The following is a 5,198-nucleotide window of genomic DNA, read 5'->3' as shown; positions in this document are numbered from 1 at the left end:
CTACTGCAGTGGATATATACTTTAGAATAGCCACTTTGAATATTATTCCAACTTTTTTCCTATACAGATTTAAATAAAATCCAGACTCCACCAGCCAGCAGAAGCACTTTTTAGCCTTTTGAGTAGGTCACTTCAGAAGAGGAAAATCAGCAAATCAAATAACGAGATTTCAGAAGATGCAAAACAGAGGCAAATCCAGCCACAGAGCTGCCCCCAGCCCCCTGCAGCCACGCACTGGTGCTGCCTTCCCCAGCTGCTCGTGGCAGCTCCTCGGCAAGATACGCTCCACTCTCCCTCCCGTTTGCAATTCGTTGCTCCTATCAAGCTTCAAAAGCTTTGCTTACCCTTCTGAGAAGCACAGTGATGGCTCTTTAAAGCTGGCCACGTGCTTAACACATCAAAACCATCTGAAAGCTCTGTATTCACACTATTTCTTTCGTTTCACCTCTCAGTGCTATCAACACAGCAGGGAACCCAACACGGCCCCGACCGGCCCTACGCAGTCACCTTCATCTAATGTGGCCAACACCGCCTGTGAGAATGAAAAGCAAAGCTCTGGGCACACCCAGTGGCTGCGGTTTTCCCTGCTTCTCTCCCTGCTTTGGCAAGGGGTGCGTTAAAAGCCAAGACGCCTTTGGTGCCATGCCATCACCATCCACAGCATCCAGTACTCTTCTCTGCTTTCCCGAAGGTGGGAGCCAGTGTGTCCGGCCAGCGAGGCAGGAGGGTGCAGCAGAGACAGCTGCTCCGTGTCGTACCACGCCACGCCGCCGAGACCTGTCAGGATATGTCACAACACGCGGCGTGTCGTGCCTCACCGCTTTGTCGAGCAACAAGCAAAAAAAAAAAAAAGAAAAGGGGGGGAGGGGTAAAAAAAAAATTCAGATCTAATACGTGAGTGGGCCGATATGTGCAAGAGAGATGAATATGAAGTTAAACATGCTGGATGCTACAGTAATAACCGGGCGCACGCGGAGCGGCTGGAAGCGAGCCAGGGAGGGGAGATTTCGGTAGGGATGCTGCCGAGCTCAGTCTGTGCGTGGCGGCGAAGCTGCGGCTCCTGAATGAGCGCGAGGCGGATCCCGAAGCTGCCGCGTGGGCGTCAGGCTGACACTGCTCCACCAAAACCAGCGGGAGCCCTCGGCCACGTCACCCCCCCGGGCTGGGGCTGTGCCCCCCTCCCAGGCTCAGCAGTGGGGTCACCAGACAGCCGGGCAGCTTCACTTCGTGTGCAGGGGGGAAAAGCTAGACTTTGTCCCTTAAAAATAGGGCGGTTCCTATATATGTGCTGGGTCCAGTAAACTGCGGTGCCAAACACAGAGATGGGAGACTTCCACAGGTCCCCGTGAAACATAAGAATGTGTCCCCCAGTATTTCTGTACTAAGGGAGGGACCAGTTCACACCTCTTTGTATGGCGGTGCTGAAGCTAAGGGCCTCTCTTATAGCAGCTTTGTGTCCATGCAAATCTCTTTTTGGGGACCAGTGGGAGGAGACCTGAGGTCGCAGGCAGCCACCTACCACCAGACAGCATCCCTGCCTCTGTGTCCTGCCTGCTGGAGGCGGCGGGAGGAAGGGCTGCCTTCCCCAGATCCCGTGGGCGTTCACATGGCCCCTTCGCAGCAGTCAAAGACACATTTACGAAGTGCAAACTTCTAACGGCATGGGAATGAGTCATTACGGGGTTTCAAAATGCGTAAATATGATCACATCCTAATTCGGTGTGTCACAACGAGCTACCCTGTGTCTGCGGGGTTGCTCTGCTCCGCAGAAACCTCGGAAATTCCTGCCCAACCTTCTGATGAAAAAAAAATCATCTGCATTCGTGTCACTGCATGCAGAGAGTTAATGTGTTTTTTAGTTTGGTTTTTTTTTTTTTTTGGCACTGGATTTCAATGAAGGCTTATGTGCAGTTTTACAACCCAGTACTGCTATGTTTTGCACCACAAATTTACAACTGAGTAATAAGTAAACACAAGATTTTTTGGCTACATGGGATTTTCCAAGGTGATTAAATAATTTTCTAAATAGCCCTGAGAATGAAGCTGTCTGAAATCCCCAAGGTAATAGGAAATTAAATGCATCCACATATGCTCCAAAGACATAGGAGAATTTCAAATTTACTGAGAAATAATATAAAATAAGAAAGCAAATAAAATTGAATGAAACCTCTTGCAATTTAAATTAAATCTACCCAAACCAGCAATGACTACCTCTGAGGCCAAAGCTCCTCTGGGAGGAGCCTCCATCCTCAATATGTGCCCCAGGCTCTACACGGCCCCTGCCCCTCCAGAGCCCGTCACAGACAGTGCACACCTCAAATCAACAAGCTTTGAAGACCTCTGAATATTTTGTTAAATGGACAAAAGCAGTATTCTTTGTGGACTTACTCAAAGAACAGAGACAGGAACATCAGGAATCTGGCCAAGGGGCAGGTTTGGGGTGTGCAGGTGTCTAGGGCACCATCTGATGACCCAAGGACTTGGAAGCAGCCCACATTAGGGCTTCCCAAGCTTTTCCACAGTGGCAGCCACCTCCACTGTCTCCCTCAGCACTGGAGCTGCTGCCTGCTGGCACAGCCAACTCTCCCAGTGGTGGGCAGCCAACCTTGACCCCTCTCCTTGGGTGAGAACCACAGCCCAAAACCACGTGTGAAGGGGACTCGCCCTTCCCCGGGGCTGCAGGTGCAGGTGATAGGGCAGGGCAAGCAGCCCCACCTGGGGGCCTTCCCTGGAAGGGGCCGACCTTCATCGCAGCACAGCAGGGCAGTGGGAGAGGAGAGCCGCCGGGGGAAGGGCTCTGGAAAGCCATTCCTCCTGAGCAGCTCGAGGAAATTCATATTTCATGTTCTGCTCCTTCTCTGCCCACGGAGTTCTTTCTCGTGGTGGTGTGTAGGTGTATGTGAGGGATTTATCCTTTCCCCACTGAATCACTGCAGCACAACATCTTTTCAACCCTTCTGTACAGCACAAAAGAGCCTCATGGCATTTCTCCTCATTTTCCTGCTTAAGGAGACAGCCAGCAAGCTCCACATTGTGACCCAGTTGCACCCCAGCTCAAGGCTGGGAACAGCACAAGCCTTCCTAGCCCCGGTGGGACATGCTTGGGAGGGGCACACACCACTCCTTCTGCCAGCTGGCACCCCAAAACCACAGCCCAGCTTGGCTGATGCCTGCATGAAGGTGCCTGGGATGCTGCTGCTTGTTTCGCTGGAAAATGGCTCTACACCCAAGGAAAGGAGCAGAGCAGGGTGTCCTGAGCATGCTGTGCTCTTCCCACTGCCTCAGAAGCCCAGGTCCAAGCCAAAGTGTTATCACTTGCCACAGTAACAACCCTTTATGCTTTAACTAGGGGCCGCTGGGTTACGCTTCCACCAGGTCTGGTACTGGTGTTGCGTATGAGTTCTCTGGATTTTGAAAAGAGAACAGGGAGTAAATGAGTTCTGCAGCTGTCATCATGGGCAGAGGCATCGCCATGACCAGAGGCTCAGCCATGGACGAAGGCTTTCCTGGCTGAGCTTCTTATCAATTGCTTATTTAGAAAAAGACACAGGAGCTTTAGGGAGGTAGCCAACAATAAAAAATTAAATTACCTTTTTCTGGCTGCATGAGAAACAGGCACTTCTTGCAATTTCACATAATCATTAAGGACCCTTCTGTAAGTTGTTCCACCCAGCAGTGCCTTCCAACCCAAGGACCTCACAGCACTCAGCTTCACAGCAACTTGATGAGACACTGTATCTAGTGGGCCTGACACAAGCCAGTGGGCTCTGGCACCACCGTGCCTGTCCAGCATCACTGTGTTCTTACTGCACTTTGGCCAGTCACTGCTCAGCCCACGTCAAGTTAAAAAAAGTCTAAAGGTTTTCTGATTATCCTTGTGTGCAGTCTGATAGATCAATACCTTGGGGCTGTTCTGCCCCATCTTTGCACTGTCAACACAATAGTGCCTGGCTCCTTCCCTCTCCTCTTTCCTCTTTCAGAACAGGGCAAAATTGCACTGAAGTGGAGGCAAAGGCCAGCAAACATTGAGCCATTGGTTCTGAATTCCCACATTTAATCTCCTCTGGGCTGGGAGAAGGCAGGGAGATCACTTCTACTCTGCCCTCATCTCTGCGTCAAATCACTCCCGACTTCTGCATCAGCTCAGCAACCTGATGTTCTGAAGGTTTTTGGACAGGATCCCCACCACACACATACTTCTCTTTGCTGTTTTTGCTCCCTAGTCTGTTTCTCTTCTCTTTTCATACCCCATCTCTCATCCAGTTTCTACCCTCCGACAGTCTCTTAGCAGATGTATGGGCTGCTCCTTAGAGAGCAAGTTGAAGCAGGGTGGATCACCAGGACACTGTGGAGAGCAGCAATTAAGGCTGGACAGTGATGCTCTCTCTCTCCAATTCCCAAAGACCACTGACATGGCTGGCATCCCCTCCTAGCAGATCTGAGCTGTTTGCAATCTTGTGTAAATATGAGCACACACGAAAGCGGGAGCACAGGAGGTGGGGAGGACACTCAGTACAAGTGCTGTGCGCTCCAGACCCTTCCCGGGTTTTAGTTCCTCCCTCCTGCCTGGGCCCACTGAGCCCTGCGGGCTGTGCACAGAAGGTAAATGAGGATTCAACCACAAGAGCAGGAAAAGGCTTCCTCCAAATGAGAGCTGCAGTTCAAGCTATTCCCTCCTCCCCTGTCCCCCCAAAATTAACATCTCCTTTTAGAAAATACAATTAAAAAAAAAAAAAAAAGAAAAGAAGGAAAAACCCTGGGGAAACTAAAGAGTTCTCACGGTGAATTTTATTTTGTAAGCAACAATATAAACATGTGAATAAAACAGGCATCATTTGCAGGGCTGGCCTTTGATCCAGAGTACCCTGGATCTAGCAACCCTTCACGAGCAGACGAGGGCAAGCCTTTACCTGTGACTCCAGAGGCTAGCCAAGGTTGCAGTCCACCAAGACCTTTGTCATGGAAAGACCAATGCTTGAATATTTGCTATTACCAAACGTATGTGCAATCTCGGAATGTACCTCCCACCTCCCCCCCCCGGTTAAAAAAATCCAAATCATACAGCTGCAAACCAGTAAAAAAAAGTTGCTTCCAGCTTATTGAGACTGAAATGGCCTGTTGGACTATAAACTGAAATATTGTTCTGGAGATAACCAACTGGTCGTGACACAAAGTACTGTATTTACAACTCAAAAATA

This window comes from Chiroxiphia lanceolata, chromosome 7, assembly GCF_009829145.1.
Source record: "Chiroxiphia lanceolata isolate bChiLan1 chromosome 7, bChiLan1.pri, whole genome shotgun sequence".
NCBI classification, from domain to species: Eukaryota; Metazoa; Chordata; class Aves; order Passeriformes; family Pipridae; genus Chiroxiphia; species Chiroxiphia lanceolata.
This window is presented reverse-complemented; position numbering follows the sequence as displayed.